This window comes from Miniopterus schreibersii, assembly GCF_964146895.1.
Source record: "Miniopterus schreibersii genome assembly, chromosome: 17".
NCBI classification, from domain to species: Eukaryota; Metazoa; Chordata; class Mammalia; order Chiroptera; family Miniopteridae; genus Miniopterus; species Miniopterus schreibersii.
The window spans coordinates 31,403,018-31,421,525 of NC_138117.1; the positions used below are offsets into that span (position 1 = coordinate 31,403,018).

The 18,508-nt window shown below is 41.5% G+C and overlaps 1 long non-coding RNA gene across 1 annotated transcript in view; it reads left to right on the top strand.

The window, feature by feature from the left end:
* The window catches only part of LOC308547120, a 65,573-nt gene extending 51,455 nt beyond the window's left edge, over window positions 1-14,118 (top strand). Inside the window, exon 3 of the long non-coding RNA XR_013997449.1 lies at window positions 12,820-14,118. This is a non-coding gene — a long non-coding RNA (uncharacterized lncRNA). The remainder of the gene's footprint in view (window positions 1-12,819) is intronic.
* The last annotated feature ends 4,390 nt before the right edge of the window (window positions 14,119-18,508 follow it).

The following is an 18,508-nucleotide window of genomic DNA, read 5'->3' on the forward strand; positions in this document are numbered from 1 at the left end:
GGGGAGAGGAAGCCAGTTTGGATATAGTGACCTCAATGGTGCCACCTTCGACATATGGACATGTAGTTCAGGGGAGAACTGTGAGCTGCAGATGTAAATGTGAGTGTTGGCCATGACAGGGTGCTATTGAAGGCCGTGGATCCGGATAAAATCACCGTGCAGTGAGATGGTTAGAGGGGAGATTAAAGGTCTGGGAGGTGAGGAGGGGTCTAAAGGAAACAGAGTAGGAACAACCGGAGGGGGGGGGATCAGGAGCATGTCTTGAAAGCCAAGTAAAGAATCATTGTCAGTGCTTCTAGTTGCTCAAATGAGATGAAAATTGAGAATTGATCAGTGGTGTCATGAACAAGGGAGCATCCCCCAAAGGAGTCACTCGCACATGTTTGTATCTCTCCGCTATGCTACTTTTATCAGGGGAAACCTCCCCAATAAGCCAATAGAGTCCCACGCAGGTTACACACAGAGAGGGGATTGTCAGAGGTGTCCAAAAATCTGCTCTGCTCTTACTCTGCACAAGCAGACTTAGTAATAGGGGGCTGTTGGAGACCTGATCTGAGCATGGCGAGTGGCAGAGGCTGGAGAAGGAAGGGCGCAGGGGGAGCGTGTATAAGAAACAGAGTAATGGAGTGGAATCAGGGAGAAATGGGTCAGAGAGCTGAATGAGTGTGTGTGTGTTGTTTTTTAAAAATTTAATTAAAAAAAAATAGCAAAGTGCTTGAAGGCTAATGGAAATGATCTTGTATAGCGTGAGAAAGCAAGGATGGAGGGAAAGGAGAAAGGTCTGGGGAGCTGTGTCCTTGGATAGGCCAGGCGGCATGCGACCGAGTGCCCAGCTACAGGGCCTCCTTGGACAAGGGCGCAGCAGTTCATCTATGAAAACAGGAAAACAGAGACCAGGAGGGTCTTGCCTATGAGCAAATATGATGGTGGGAGCCAGTGAGGGGTCGTCTCCCTGCTTCAGTCTTTTCAGCAAAGTAGGAAAGTACAGCCACGAGTGGGGAGTGATGTTAAGTGACATTAGGGGAGGTGTTTGGAGGCCTGCGGGAGAGCCATCTATGAAGAGTCATTTGGAGAGAGGATTAGATCGTCATGAGGCACACGTCTGGGGTGGGGGGTGAGGTGTCCTAACCATCACAGCACAGGCCAGTTCTGTACTCTGACTCCCACCCCTCGCCTCTCTCCTGTGCCTGATTCCTGAGGGGCAGACTCATAATCCCTCCCCCTTTCCTCGCCGTAAGAGCACTGCTTGCATTTTGTGATTTACCCACTATCTATCCTAGGTGCTAACTGGGCTTAGTAACTTATTTCACTGTTATATTAATATTTAATGTTGACTATGGTGGCTGTGCTTGGCTAAACTAGGATTTAAGACCAGATGTAAAAGAAAGATCTCTTTGTTTCTGAAGTGAAGTTTGTGGATTTGAATCAAGAAAACGTGATTATAAATTAGCATAACCACTTTGTTAATAAAACAGTATCTAGCATCTGGGTTAGGGTTGGGGTGAGGGTCAGAGTCATTAGGGTTAGGGTTAGGGGGGTTCATGAACGGGCAAGGAGGACATGTGCTTTTGTGAATGGATACGCCAAGTTTATCTGTTTCTGTGCTTAGATGGGTAGGAAGGAGAACAGGGCGCAGAGGGGCCACTGGAAGGGGAAACAGTTTCTCATTTTTAGTTTTATTGATTTAGCAGAAAATCACTCCTTCGTGGCTGCGGCAGAGTGGCCAGTCTCAGATGAGAGGATGCGTGTAAAAATTTCTGATGCCAGGCTAGCCCGAATCCCTCAAGCTCCATGGATAAATGGCACTACGTCCAAATATTGGCGTGGGTTGAAGAAATGTCTTATTAATACTCTCAAATCTATGTTAAGTTAAACAAAGACCATTAATACCTAAGACATTATTATTAATGTAATGACGAAGTGGAAAAGAGAAATTAGGTAAAAGTAAAGGGTATGCGGACTCAAGATTGGAAGTCCTGGCTTTTATTTTGTATTTTTTTCAAATTATAGAGTTTTTATTGTTTTCAAGTACTATACAAAAGGAAAATAGACAGTGGGTGTTTCTTGACTAACAGATCCAGAAATAGTGATTCGAAATTAAACATGCTTTTTCTCTATCTCAATAGCTTGAGTTACTAAGATGATAATCCAGTGAGTTCTACACTCTCCCATTGATGACTTTGGCCTCCTAAGCATAAGAATTCTTGTTTTCTTTCCCACAAACTCCATAAACCAAAGGCATTCCTTTGTAAGAAGGGGGCAATTTCAGGGGTTATTTTCTTCTCTCACTCTTCTCGAATCTTTGGAGTTTGCTCTCAAATTGCTGTTTTCTTAAAGTGTCAAACACAAAACACAATAGAGTGGACTGTGAGTTCATAACATTGAATCTTCCCCAAAGATAATTTTGAATAATATTTCTAAATCCATGTCTATTTTTCTAACCCCCCCCTACTTTTGACTACTTCTTTTAAGAGGCAACTTACTATGCAATAGATTAGCTCATTTTTAGATTAAGTGTAATGATTCTCTAATTTCTTCTTTCACAGCCATTGCCAATACCCCCATACACCCATCCCATTTTTCACCCCCACTTCTGTCACTTCTCCCCATAAACTAAAGAGACCAGAGGATATCTCACTTACCTAAAAAATACCATCTTATTTCATTTTTCCTTGTTGAAAAGATAGTGACAGCAGGATGCTCAAGAAACAATATGATGAACAGATATTGTGATAAATTGAAAGATGACAGAGTTGGTAGAAAAATATAACTTAAGAGTTATGCTGAGTAAATATTTCTATTTTTAAAAATCATACAATTTCTACAGATCCACTCATCTGGGACAGTGCTTCAACAACTTTCCCTTTAAATCCTCTATAAAGAAGTAATTTATAATGTTAGTCTGATACCATTAAGCAATGATTTAAAGGAGATGGTAAAAAAAATTCCTTTTTTTTTTTTTTTTTTTTTTTTAGCATAGAGACCTATTGATTAAGACAATAGGCTGTTTGCAGACCATTGGTCTCATAATCAATATTGAGTCCTGGCTTTGTCATTGACTAGAAACCTTAAGCCAAATTGTGAGGCCCTAAGTATCCTATATGAAAATGAGGGCTTGAGTTGGACATCTCCTAAAGACTCTTCTAGCGCTAAAAAATAGTAAATAAACAGTAATAAGCAATAAATGAAATAAGAATAACTAAAAAATACTTCTGTGAACTGAGTATTGATACATCATCTATTAAAATATAATGGTAAAATTTGTTGATGTGTTTTATTTCTCAACTTTTAAATAAAATAGATCTTGAGGTATTGATAATAAAATTAATACATGTTTTACTTAAGCAGTTTAAGAAACTAAAAAAGAAATAGGAAAAAAGCACAGGTAAGCCTCCCAGTCCTCACTATGGACATTTTGATGTGTGTAAGGCTATTGACTACAACTGCTACTGTGAACAGAGTATGTTCATTTTCTTCTAAATAGTTTACTGATATAAGGAAACCACATTTAAAAACATAAATTTTGAAATAGATGCCTTTGCAGAACTCTCTTGTTTTAAGTTATGTTTAGTCAATATTTTTGTTTTCTTTGCATAGGAAACTTTTATCTGCAAATTAAAATTATTTAACAGTGTCGAGCCCTTATTTTTTAAAAACTCCTTTCAATTATTTATACTTCACATCTTTGGAAAACACTTTAAAACAATGTCCTTGTTATTTCTAGAGCAATATTTAAAGCAATCCTTTTAGAACAGTGACATTTCTAGCATAATATTAATAGCAGTGTTGACAGAAAAAAATCTGTCTCTTAGTGAAGCTTTTTGGGTTTTTAAAAAATCATGTTAAAGATCTTTATTAAGAAGTTAAGAAACTGGAGAATAGGAGTTTGATGACGTTTTGGGACTTATGATTACAGAGGTGTGTTTTTTCCCCTGCATCTTTTTTGGTTTTTGTTTTTTGAGAGAAATTACACTAATAAGCCTCCTAGCATTAAATCATTCTTGCATCCTGGGAAGGAGCATCGATTGGTCATATACTGTAGTAGTAGAATTTAAATAAAACAATAGGTTGCAAATGTTAACATTTTAACAATTTTTGCTGTTAAATTTATATCAAAATGAGTCTGTGGTTTCATTATTTTAGCTATTTTTCAGGTTTGTTTCAGGGTTACATTAACTTCATATAAAGTACAGTCAGGCTTTCCTTTTTCTGTGCTCACAGAAGTAACCTCTTCCCTGAAACCCGAGAGAATTCTGCTGTTAAGCATTCTTTATTGTTACGTAATAGCTTTGTCAGGGCTTTATGTTATCCCTGATTTCTTTTGAGACAATTTGGTTTACTTATATTTTTCCCCCCCAAATTTTTTTTCATATAGCTTTTCAAAGTAACAATCATAAGGTTGAATACTTTATATAAATTTAATAATTTCCCTGAGAACTTGAAAAGAAGGAGAGTTACCTGTAGAAAATAGTTTATATTATTTCATATATTTATTATTCTCTTGACACGACAGTTCCTCTTTTAAATTTTCTTCTCGTTTCTAGAGTGAATCCTTTTGCAGAAAAGATGCTTAATTCTATGTTTTGCATGCTGTGCTTTCTGCCATATTTTTTAAACTCTTTTACTCTAAAATAAAATACAAATAAAGAAAACAAAAGAAAATTTAGAGATCAATGAATTATTATAAAGTGAATAATCTTTTTCAAAAACCGCATTATTGAGATATGATTGACGTATAAAAAGCTGTACATAATTAACATATACAACTCAATGAGTTTGTGAATACATGTACACCCATGAAACCATCACCACCATTAAGCCTGTAAACATATCCATTGGCTGTCAAAGTTTCCTCCTACCCCCTTTATTATTAGTAGTAGTAGTAGTTTACTTTGTGAGAAAAACACTTAACTTAAGATCTACCCTCTTGACAAGTTTTAAGCATAAAATACAGGCCTGTTAGCTATAGACACTATGCTACAGAGGTCTCAAGAACTTATCTATTTTACATACCTGAAATAAAATGAATAATTCCACTCATTTTAGGTCAATATATAGAACTTTATCAGCCATCTCAGAAGCACCCTCCATTTCCCTATCGCTTTGTTGTTGTTTTGGTTGAATTTTATTATTTTTATTGAGATATAATTGACATATAACATTGCATTAGTTTGAGGTGTACCACATAATGATTTGACATACAGATATATATTGAAAATGATCACCACAATAAGTTTGGTTAACATTCATCACCACACACCATTACAAATTTTTTTCTTGTGATGAGAAGTTTTAAGATCTGCTCTCTTAGCAACTTTCAAATACTCAATACAATACTGTGAACTGTAGTGACCGTGCTGTACCTGACATCCCCAGGTTGTATTTCGCTTATTTTCCCATTTTAATCATCACTCTTCTCTCTCCAGAAGTACCCACTATCTTGATTTTTAGAAGAATGACTTTTTTTATGATTTTATCATCCAAGAGTGCCTGCCCACTTCTAAAAATGTTCTATTACTTCTAAGTGTCTTTTAATCTGCACACTCTCTCCCCTTCCCTTTTTTTTCCATTATAATAAATATCTTGAAGAACCTGGGGAACTGGACCTATAGTTTTCACAGTTCACCTTATTTCTGTGTCTTCTGCATTTCCTGCAAATGGCCAGCTGGAACCAGATGTCTGATTAGGCTCCGGTCCGATTCCCTTGCCAAGAATGTTATAGTGATACTTTCTTTCATCAGGAAGCACATAATGTCTGGTTTTCACATTTTTTAAAGTTAGCATCTGCTGATGTTCAACACCTAGATCTATTAAACCACCAGGGATTCTGAGATGTCAGTGCTCAAGTTCTCTGATTTTGTTTTCTGCAGAAATTTTACAAGGAAACATTTTCCCTCCCAATCATTTGGTTACTTAGTGGTACAGTTAACAGGAAAGTCCAGGTAAATGGTTGGTTCATTTCTTTTATCTCAGCAATTAAAAAATGTTTTTGTCAGAGCACAACATGAGACCTACCTTCTCGCCAGATTTCTAAGCGCACAGGCAGGACTGCTATCAACAGCCACTGTGCTGTTCAGCTGACGTCTAGAGTAAGCCAGCCACGGGAAGACAGATACTTTATGATTCCTGCCCTGTTTTTTAAACAGACTTTTTGCTTTTATTTATCTTTGAATAAAGACTGCAGGACTGCTATTGTTCCCAGAATAGCATAGCTAGATTATCCGCGCTTCCCTCTTCTGCTTACCACACTCCCATTTGAATTCATCTTTCAGGTTTAACCGTAAATTGAGTCATGCTACACCCAAGGCAGGTAGGAAAAAAAATGTGGCCCTGGCAAGCTTTCTTTCTGCATGTTTTGCTCTATGTGATGGGGAAGCGCACCCCATCTCTGTGTGGTATGAGCCCTCGTGTAGAGGATGGGGTTGGGGGAGCAGGGAGAAGTTCTGTGTATGTTCTCACTGAGGGTTTGAGGAAGCGTCACTTCTTTTCCAGCTTGGTCACCTACTTTCACTAGCCAGGTGCTATGGACTGAGTATTTGTGATGCCCCCAAATTCATATGCTCAACTCCCAAGGTGATGGTATTTGGAGGTGGGCCTTTGGGAGGTGATTAGGTTTAGATGCAGATGTGAGAAGCAGACCCTCATGATGGGCTAAATGCCCTTTTCTAAGAAGAGGAAGAGAGAGCATATGCACCAAGGAAAGGCCCCGTGAGCACACAGCAAGAAGGGGCCATCTGGAAGCCAGGAGGAGAGCTTCATGACGCCCACTCTTCTGATCTTGGACTTCCAGGTTCCAGACTGAGAAAATAAATGTCTGTTGTTTAAGACACTCAATCTCTGGTATTTTGTTATAACAACCCAAGAAGATTAAGGCAGAGGTGAGAAGTCAGGCTGGAAACAAGTTACAGGGCCTGAGGGCTTTCAGTATAATGAAGTCACGTGCTTTGTTTTTCTGTTTCTCACATAACCACACTGGCACCTGGAAATTTCTCACCCGTGCTTCTAGAGGCTCTAGATTATAAGATTCCCTTCCCCACAGTCTTGGAGGAGAAAATGTGTCACTTTTTAGAACATTGGCACCATTAAACAATAACAAAGTGGTTGGTTGTTTTCGCATTTGCTTAGCCCTGGGCAGGGGTAGTCAGGGGGGGAAGCCTGTTTCTCCAAAGCCTCCTACTCAGGCCTCTTCTCCCTTTGCTCAGTGTTAGTGAGAATTGCCAGAATTAGCTTTGGTTACTTCTCCGAAAACTGCACATTTTCAGAAAGGGAAGTTGCCCAGCAATCTTGGATGTTTTTCTTCACACTGATTCAAATTTATTGTATTCGGTAATAATTCCTGCCAAAGATCTGAGCTATATCGTTGGCAGTATTTACCAGACTCAGTTGATAAACATTTTCTTTCTCATTTTTATTTATATTCCTTTTGAGTACATCTGTCTGTTTCCAAGAGGAGGCCTTTATAAGGGGTTCTCATAAGATATTGCCCATTTTTTTCCTTTCGAATAAAAATGTGTGAGTTTATTTGAGCCATGAAACAGTTCACGTCTCACATAGCAGTTCTCAAAGTGTGTTCCTCAGAACCCAGCTCCACATCGTGTTATAGGAGTTACAGGAGAAAAGGTTTTCATGGTCAAATAAATGTTCATAACACAAGTGAAACAAAATTAATCACGATTCTTTACAGAAGGGCTTTTCAGCACCTGTAATATGCAAAAGGCCACTGTGACTCTATGAGACAGACAAAATATACAGTGTTTCCCAAAATTTAAGTTCAGTATCTTTGATTTTTTTTCTTTTTTTTAATTTTTTTATTGTTTAAAATATTACAGATGTCCCTTTTTCTCCCCAATGACCCGTTCCACCCTGTTCCTTCCCCCTCCCCAGTCCCTCTCCCCACCATTGTCCATGTCCTTGGGTTGTGTATATATGCGTATGAGTTCTTTGGTTACTCTCTCCCCCTCCACCCACCCGCCCTCCTTGACATTCGTCAGTCTCATCTATGCTTCCATGTCATTGAATCTATTCTGTTCATCAGTTTATTAAGAAGCATCACAAATGGAAAATAAATTTGTAGAATAGACTACTGGTGTAGTAGCATCATTTCCTAATTGTAGTTGGAAAAGTTAGAAATAAAGGAAAAGTCTTTAGAATGTGAGCCTTGCAAACATAATCATGCAAACATTCCTCCTTCCCCCCCCCTCTCTGGCCTGCCTTCCCTTCTTTCATGCCGAAAATGCTGAAATGCTCCCTTCTCGAAGGGGGAGGTAATGTGTCCATTGCTCACTTCCCAGGAACCTCGTGAGAACTGAATGAAGCCATGGGCGCAGAGAGCTGTGACTGTCCCACTGCCTGACAGTGAAACCCATGGACCATTTTTTATTTTATTTTTCTTTCTCAATTACAGTTTACATTCAGTATTATTTTGTATTAGTTTCAGGTGTACAGCAAAGTGGTTAGACGATCATACACTTTACACAGTGTTCTCCCTGACATTTCCAGTACCCCCTGGCACCATGCATAGTTACACAATAGTATTGACTACATTTCCTATGCTGGACTTTACATCCCTGTGACTGTTCTGTTACTACCGATCTGTACTTCTCAGTCCCTTCACCTCTTTCACCCAGTTCCCCAAACCCCTCCCGTCTGGCAGCCACTGGTCTGTTCTCCTTGTCTATGAGTCTGTTTCTGTTTTGTTTGTTTACTTTGCTCTTTAAATTCCACATATAAGTGAGGTCATATGGTGTTTGACTTTTTCTGTGTGACTGATTTCACTGAGCATAATACCCTCTAGGTCCATCAATGTTGTCTTAAATGGTAAGATTGCATTCTTTTTTATGGCTGAGTAGTATTCCATAGTATATATGTACCACACCCTTTTTATGCACTTCTCTGTTGGTGGGCACTTGGGCTGCTTCCATAATATGCTGTTGAACACACTCCTGTGTTGAGATTCCTTGTGAAATATGTTGCTAGTTCCTAACATTTGCAAGTTTGTGATATTATGTACTTTTCTTTTTAAACACAAAACATACTGTGTTCCAGGTTGTGCTTTCAGCAGCACCATTGTCACTCACTTAATTTCTGACATGATTTCTTAAGTGAGAGAGAAAGGGGCCAGTTCTAGCTAATCTTTTGGAAATTACCCAACGGATGGGTGGTCCCTGTCATTGCTGTGCGGCAAGTGAGGGTAACATAAAGGCTGGGAATGGAAGAGGCAGAGTCTGTGCCTTGGAAGGACGGACATCCATCATTTTGGTAAAGTAAGTGTGCGTGAGGCCCGGACTTGACGTAGCCAAGACTTAATCCCGTGTACTGTGAATCTTAGAAGCTCTTGGCAGAAGAAACACGATTTGGGAGAAAATCCGAAGCTTGTGCGAATCTTCCTGTGAACAGCATGGGATGAAGGCACTGGCTTGGCTGCTATAATTTTGCTGTGAGTGAAGTAGGAACATTTTAAGTAGAATTTTTATTTGCATAAGATGATGTTAGCAGAAGCCATCAAATGGAGGGCTGTTTGCATGATTACGATTGCCACCTTAGATTTTTCTTTTCGGGGCTAAAGAATTTCATATAGCGGAAGAGTTCTGACCCGAAGAAATGGTCAGTGCAGACGAATTCAAACCGGGCTGGAGAAGGGCTGTGCGCACATGGCAGTGAGAAGCCAGCCTCGGCCCTGCAGGAAAACGGGCACACTGACGGTCCTGCTTAGTTGCAACGTGTGGACTTTATGATTTTGGACAGACTCGTTCTGCCCCCTACTAACCTGAGGGCACCTGGCACCAGGAATGAGCGCCTCGTGCCTGTGCATTGCTGCCCCAGTATCTTCAACGGTGACATGGCACAGCCCTTTGGGGCCAGATGTCTTTGGGGCACATCTCTTGCAGACAACACCAGAAACCCAAAGCCACCAAGACTTTTCTGTGCTGATTCTCCACACTGAATCACCCCCTAGTGATCTTAATTGGCACATATTCTTTTAGATACAGGAAAAATATCAAAAAAATGACAGCATCTTGTCATTCAAGCTTCCTTTTGGAAAACAAGGTGCCAACAAAGCACCTTACCTGCGCCTACCAGGTGCTCCTGACCGTGTAGTTCACCTGGCTGTTTGTATCTGACATGCCAGCGGGGGCTTCAGAATTCAGTGCATTTTGTTCCTGGAAACAACCTTAGTCACAGTGTTCAGCACCTGGAGAAGATGCACAGGTCCTATTCAGTACGTAATGTGTCTGACACTGATACTGTATTAATGCAAAACAGGAAAGGCCCCGCAAGAACTACCTGTAGTCCCAGGACTCGGACATGACCTAGAGTTCAGGAAAGGCTTCAATTCCTAGAGGGCCACCAAGAAAATTAGTCAGAGGTCCAGGACACACCAGGAGTGGGAGTCAGCACTTCAGGAGATAAGCGGGCTCTCGTCAGGAGAGGCCCTGGCAGGTGTCTCCTGGCCCCACTGAGCACACACTCTTGAGCCCCGCTGGAGCGGTGGGGCCCTCAGAAGAGTGTCCCAAAGTCGAGACTTGGGCCAGTTGAAAGGCAGGGGCTGTACAAGTGTACATTAGACCCTCCCCAGAAGATTTCAGGGTGGGGAAATACACCACTTACACTCAGAAGGACCAAGGAACTGAGGTTGCATGTGGGAACCACAGGCAGGGTCACCTGAGGGGCTTGGAACGCTGGCGGCCTGGGGTGGCGAGCACCAAAGAGCAGCTGGGCCTTGCTGTCTCTCCTCTGCTTTACTGCTCTTGCCACCTCTGCTCTTTACCCAGCTCTCAGCGAGGGAGGGAAATGGTCACGTGTCCTCCACAGTAACGTTGGGCAGAGAAGACAAAGAAGGGTGGGAAGAAAACCGAGGGGCCGTTACCAAGAGGGAAGGAGGTGTCCTTTGACTAGCTTGGGTTTGCAACTTGATGACCTGGTTACTTATAAATATATCAGTGTTTCGGTCTCATCTCAGAACATTATTAGGGTCGTGGTGTGTGAGACCTAGATATTGTTGTTTTTCATTTTAAAGCTCCTCAGGTGATTACAATATACAGCCAGGGTTAAGGTCTAATGACTACCCGTATGCCATTACAGAGGCATGTGAGAATTGTAAACTGGGCACAAGAATGTGGATAGTGTATATATATATATGTACATATATGTATATAAACTTTGGGGAAATCTTCATATAGCTGTGTGTGTGTGTGTGTGTGTGTGTGTGTGCGCGCATGTGTATGGAAATTCTCTTCTTAGCTATTCACTTAATTACTACATTTACGTGACTTTTACTGTGAAGCTTTCCCCAAAGTATGCTCTGGAATGTTCTAGAATTGTCCCAGCCCCAAACTTCTCTTTCTCTCTTTCTTAGATTCAGTTTTTAAAAAGTATATATAAAATATAAACTTACTGAACATTCCTCCCCACTCCTCCCCCCTCCCCTTCACCCAAACCCAGTTAATCTTAAGGTAGATTTTTTTTCTCCCCAGGACATTGCTCTACAAATGTCCTGTGACAACATGTTTGGGAAGGTGACACTATGAAAACAGGCTGAGAGAAGGAACGAAAATAGCCATTTGGAGGGTGGGTCCTTTCTGCCATTGGCTGTCTCGAAGTTTGCCAACTTTGGGTGGTTCCCGATTTCAGTGTTGCTCTGAAATTTATGAATAGTTCTTAACACTTGTCTCATGTTGTTCAGTTAATAACTCAGTAGGGACGTCTGGGGAAGGAGAATCGAGGAAACGTGACCTGGTGAGACAGATGTTCCTCCTTCCCCTTTTGCTGTGATTGCCCTAGAAACGGACGGGGCTGCGTAAAGATGAGCCTGGGAACAGAGAGACTTATGCAAATGTATGTGGTCTCAGGATGGGAGGGGGCAAAGAGTTGTCCTCACATGATAGTGTTGGATGATTTCTGAGAATGCTGAAATTCTTAAAACCAGTTTTATGAACCTGAAAACATGATTTTATATCCCTATAATTGAAACCATTTCTCTCTGAATATTTTTTTAGTTCTTAAAGTATTGATAGTAAAACTTCATTTCAGTCAGGCCCAGAGGACAGGAATGTGACTTGCTTTCTTGATGGTGCCCCTTAGGACACCACCTGGAAAAAGAAGCTCAAAGAATTTGGCGAAGGCTGGAAGGATTGGGAGGAAGCGGTGGTGGTCTCCCCGTTCCCCGAAGATTTTCTAGGAATGAGAATCAGTGTCTGACTCCCTCTCTACCTCCACAACACCCTCTCTCCACCAGGACAGGTGCTCTTTGCATCAGCAGCCAGGAAAACTAGTGAAGGTCCCTGACCGTGGCAGAAATGCCCGGGGCCCCTGCCACTGCAGCACAGGGGACTTTTAGCTCCTCTGTGATCCCAGCAGGGATGCACAGGGTCTTCACCCTCCGAAGGAACCCACAGCATCGTCCTCCGGCAGGGACCGGGGCGAGGAGAGAGGGCCGAAGAAGGGCCGGGAACAGGCCTTGCTCTCTCATGAGAACTAGGGAGGAGGGGGGGAAATAAACCCTCCTGTCCAAATGGACTTCCAGGTGACTGCTTCTCAGAAAAGCAGCTCCAGTTTTGCTCTGGGTGAATGTTCACCAAAAACTGGATGAAATGATAAAGTTGTTGAGGCACCATCTTGGTAGCAACAATGGAAGCGATGTTAGCATCTTTATTGCTGTGGATACTTAAGCACTTTGGGAATTGGGGTACTGATTGCGAACCCCAAAATGTGGTTCCCCCCAATTTTTATAATGCTTTCTGGAATTTTGTTCATTTTTTAAATTTTGTGCTTTTTAAAAAATGTCTAACTCACTTTGCCTTCTCTGCTTGTTTTTGACAGATTGTTTTCATCTGTGACTGGCAGTGGACGCGAGCCGGGGTCGACCCAGGCCTCCTCCAGCAATACCCTGATGGGAGTCATAGCTTAAAAATAAAACAGCTCTCATATTCTCCAGAAAGTTATTCTATGCAGATCTTAGCTTTTTCATTCTTTTGTTTGTTTAGCATTACTAACACAAAAGTGATATTTTATTCAACCACCAGAGGGAGTCCCCTAATCTATGGATTCTAAAAGCCAACAGTGATAAAATAAAGAAGTCACAACTTTATATGTTTTATGATTGAAAACTGAAAATTCATTCGGCTGTGCATCATGGTATGTGGCTCACATGTCAGGTCTTTTGTACATAAAGTGCCTAAAATCTTGTCCTACTCCAGATGCCACATCATTTTAATGTATGGTTATTAAATAATAGACTATGTGTTTTTTTTGTTTTCTCCTGGGAGAAATAAGTGTGCCCCATATTTTTTCCACAAGTGTTATGTGGATGTGGGATGGGAAAGGAAATCATCCAACTGTTTCCTGCAGGCAGAGCTGCCCCCCGCCAGGCTGGTTCTCTCCAGTAATGAGGAGTCCTGGATCTCCCAGAAAAACCACCTTTCAAATGTCGGCATCTTATAAGCAGGTCTCTGAATCACATTTCCCTGTGGCTGGTCAGGTGTCTCCTATTAGGACAATTCTTGAGTGTGGAGGGCAGTTCTTGGGAGCTCTTGGCCTTTTTCTGTTGCCTGTAAAGCTTCTCAAAGTTTTCTCACACAGTAACTCCATCAACCCGGCTTTGTGGCTGTGGAAATTGTTGTTCACGGAGGGGAGGGGGGGGTTAAGCAAATTACCTAAGGCCATGGAGTCGATGAGTGAGACCTGGGAGTGGGGCCAGGACTCTCCATTGCTCCACAAGGCTGCAAGCTGGTCTGTCTCTCCCAAAACACTGACTTAAAACCAGGCATTTTAAGTTCCATTTCTGAGGGCAAGTCAGTGGTATTTCCCACCATAAGTAGAATGCTGTCTCTATGGGAAAGTAAACTATAGACGCTGAATAGTGATGGAATCTACTCACTCAGAGTCAGCATTAATATATTCTCCCTTCTCCATCTCCTTTATTCTCTGTGCTCTCCAGGCTGCTTACAGATATATTCAGTGTTTCAACAACTTTTAGTAAAGACACTGCCTGCATATTAGCATTTTGGACCAAAACATAATCTATTTGATGTTCGTATATAACTCTGTATTTTAACTAGGTCTATATCTGTCTGTGGATAATTTAAAATGTATTTGTTAATAAAGTAAAATATTAAATACATAAAGTCTTCATTTTGACACATTTTTTCACAAAGCACAGCCCCTCTCTAACGAACATGTATTTGACAGATGGGTTGACTGTGGTCTTCTAGAAGCTCGCCGAGATCCTTTCTCTTCAAACTTGAGAGGTCTGAGCCGTACTATGGTCTCCCAGACACCAAGGAAACTACAAGCCCTGTGTCCCACTGTCATTTCCTGGGCCAGCTGCTGTCACAAGTTTGCACAAAACATGTCACAGTCAGGCCCTGCAATGGTCCATCTCCCTCAGAAGCATGGGCCTTCCTGAGGGCTCTCTCCCCCTCTCCCTCCCCAGTTCTCCATTGGTCCCAGCACAGCTCCTTAAAAAGCCACAGGGCTGATCTTGTGCCCGAGGACAGGGTCCTCATCACCCACAGTCTGTGACTTGCACTAATATATACCTGTGCCAGCTGCCTCCTCCCCTGCCACAGGGGCAGACGCCCAGTGATAAAGTGTTCAAACAGACAAATCCCCAAGGACAAGCAGGAAGCTGTGAAAATGTAAAAAACAAACAAGAAACAAACAACGAGAAGAAACAATACATTCTGAAACGTGTTTTCTGGTGCCACCTTTAGTAACACATCCCATAGATGGAATTTATTTCACTTACTGGAAAAGGAACAGCTCTTTGTTACTGCTGGAGATGTGCACACTTCAGGTTTAAAGGGAGGGTGATTTAAAGTGTTTCTGCAGAACACTCTTTCTGGGTAGTGTTCTCTTTTTTATGCTTTAATTTCAAATTTAGTAATTCCCTGACTATGCTTCACGCAAATGCTGAACCTCCCAGATGAATAATATGTTCTTAGGAAACTTCCTTCCCCGAGAAGGAAGCCTGTGAACATTCATTTCCCCTTCCCTCGCCAGCCGTTGATTTTCATTCTTCACAGTGCTTTCTGAAAACCTGAGCAAAGGCATAGAAAGCACGGTTACTCTCAATGAGACGAGCTCCACACAAAATTGTCTCAAATCTGCAGCCCTGGCCGGTGCGGCTCAGTTGGCTGGGCATCGTCCTGTGAACCAAGGGTTGCCAGTTTGATTCCCTGTCAGGGCACATGCCTGGGTTTGGGGCTCAATTCCCAGTAGGGGCGTGCAGGAGGCAGCCGATCAATGTTTCTCTCTTTCCCCCTCCTTTCCTCTCTCTCTCAAATCAATAAAAACAGATATTTAAAAAAAAAAAATCTTGCCTGGCTGGGCGTCGCTCAGCGATTGAGCATCGACCTAGGATCCAGGTGATCGGGGTTCGATTCTCAGTCAGGGCACATGCCGGGGTTGCAGGCTCGATCCCCAGTCTGGGGGTGCAGGAGGCAGCTGATCAATGACTCTCTCATCGTTGATGTTTCTCTCTCTCTCTCACTCTCCTTTCCTCTCTCTGAAATCAATAAAGATATATTAAAAAAAAATAAATCTCAAACCTGGAAAGCTCCATGAGAAGTTATCAGTACCATTGACTGCTCTGCGTAGACTGGCCTGTGCTATCCCAACCTTACTTCTCAGTATGATCGCAAAAGGCACGGACACAAGCCTGCCTGCCAGGATCTGAAGTTTTCTTCACCACTTCCTGAGTATCTCAGTTATCTCTGGTCGACGTGTTAGGATTTCTCTGTGCCTCAGTTTTACCTGTAAAATGGGGATAGTAATAGTACTTATCTTGTTATAAAAATTAAATGAGTTATCATTTGTAAATGATGAATATTTATTAAAAACAAAACAATGCTTGACAATGGTATTTGTTTACATAAAATAAACACACATATATTTTTTCCAGCACTACTATGCTCTGGTCAACATTTTCAAATTCATGATTGGGTCTCTTTTCCCCTGTCCATCCAGAATACTTGTGTTAGAAGTTTACTTGACTATCATAAAGGATAATTCAGAGGGAATTTCCAAAACACTCTATGCCTTCTGGGCTTTATAGCTGTTTCTTGACTTAAATAGGATACAAATTGCCAATATATTAATAATGCATTTTGAGTTATTGGAGAAGTAGAAATACTGGTCAGTTTACCTAGATGCTGATGAAACAACTGAAGACGTGTGTTTCTTCTTTGTGCCACTCAGTGATGGAGGAATAACTATTCACGGTTTCCTTTGTGAGGACAGTAAGAGAAAAACATGAAAAGCACGTCTGAGTATAGTTGACTTATTTATGTGCAAAAAGGAGGTAAAAATCCTGTGGTGTGGAATAGGCTTTATCATAATTTGAATGAACCAGATTTTTGTACCAGATGACTGGGAATGTGCCCTAAAATCACCCTTCATACATTTCTCATATTCAGTAAGTCACTGAGGTCTGGCAGAGTGATTTGAAGAAAATGAGCAGGCTCAGTTGAAATGGTCAGACAATAACCAAGAGATGCTTGGAGAATGTGGGCTGAGAACTATTGGGTGGGAAGAGCTTCTGTCAGGGCCATCCATCTAGCACCAGGGAGTAGACACCATTGTATCTGAGGACTGGAGTTTAGGGCCACCACCCTAAAACCTAGAAGGCCTGGTATTACGCAAAACAGAGACCTGCTTGAAAAGACTTAACCTTGCTAGGGCAGAACTTAGCGAAAATGGCCTGCAAGACAATATAGCCTGATTTTAGAGATTAGGTTGGACCTACAGGTGACAGCCTTACTGTGCAATGTAATTAACATATTTCACCATCTCTTACAGTGACTCCATTTATGAGAGTCACAGGATGGTTTCCTTTAACATCGTTCACAGAGGCACATGGCCTAGAAAAACAGAGTACCCTTGAGTAAGAGCCAAGAGGGCCCATGAGTATTCCGTGGATATATGTGATCTGCTTTTATGCCATAGTTTTTGTTTCATGCTGGTGGAATCAAGACTTACAAGGCTGGGTCATACATCTCTTCTCATGAAGAGCAAGTGCCAGATTCCAAAGTACACATGAATTTGGAAGGATGAGCGTGGGAAATACAATAATTGTTGTTCCCTACCCCAGGAGGTGAATGATGGAGGCAAAGTGAACTTGTAGCCTGTGAGGCCATTACACTGGAATTGCTTTTCTTATTTTCGAACACAGTTTTGGGCTCCACCAGTAGAATTAGAGGTAGTGGCGTTTGCTCCTGGATGCACAGACAGAGGGTTGACAGTGTGGAGGGTGGCCCCTGACACAGATGACCCAGGTGTTGACATGCCTTCTCTCTAGTGTGGACAACCAGGTAGATGCTGTGCCACGTCTTGTAGGGCTGGCTCCCTCTGTAGGAGACAACAGGCCCTTCTTGAATGACGCAGGGTTCTCAGCCTCACTGTTTCCCCAAGGACAATTGCATCTCCCACCTGGTATATCTCCTTAAATGATCAATATAAAACACCATCAAGACATAAAAATTGTCCCTCCATTGTGCAATGTCTGGTGGGGGGAAATGGAGAAATGGTTTTCTTAAGTGAAAATCTTGCCACTGAAAAACCCTGTACTCAGCCAGATTGCCAGTCATGTGCTTTGCCAAAACAGAAAGTTCTCCTCTCATATGCAAACTCTTAGAAAATACACTGCCCACATTCACTTCTGGGAAAAAAAAAATTGGTTCACCAGTCAAACGAGAGATTAATTAAAATGGAGATGGCAGAAATGAGGAAGTCACTGTATAAAAGACAGCCAGTGCCCACTGAAATCATTGGAACACTCTTTAATGCAATCAGAAGCTATATAAATTCATGTAAATATAAAAAAGGGTTTTTAAAGAGATCTATAGCATGTATCAATGCCAAATTTGATCTAAGAATCTGAATTATCTTTCACTGGAATGAGCCAGTGGGGTGGGGGTGGCAGGGGAGGAAGTGAATCGAGCTCATTTCTCATCTTTCATAGGAGGAAGTCAATGGTAACACTCAGCACTGACGTAGAAAAGTTTAAATGCACATATCACAGTATGTTTTCTAAATCTTAATTTTTAAGTAATCAGTAGAGACATAAAAACAGGGTGACTTCTAAATCACTACAGAAACTAAGCAAATAAAATGTCTGTACAGAGGAAGACAAGCAAAGGGAAACAGAAAGCACAAAATAAACAGCATAAAACACGGAGCACATACAACCATAAATTTTAAAAAAGGTTAAACTCTCTGCTCAAGCACAAAGACTAAGATTTGGCCACTCCGAAATATCTACATAAGCATCGTACACAAAATATAACCCATAATAATATAGCAAAAAATAAACAATAGATGGAAGGATGGGCAAACAACAACTAAATGAAGGAGCAGGGCCATGGCTGCCCATTGAAACACAATTCCAAAACAAAACCAGTAAATAGAAGATAAAATTTACTATTCACACTGAATTGATAATAGAACCAAAATCTAGATAGCCAATAGTATGGTATTGACGTACACAGAGCAGAAACTGCTAGAGAAAAGG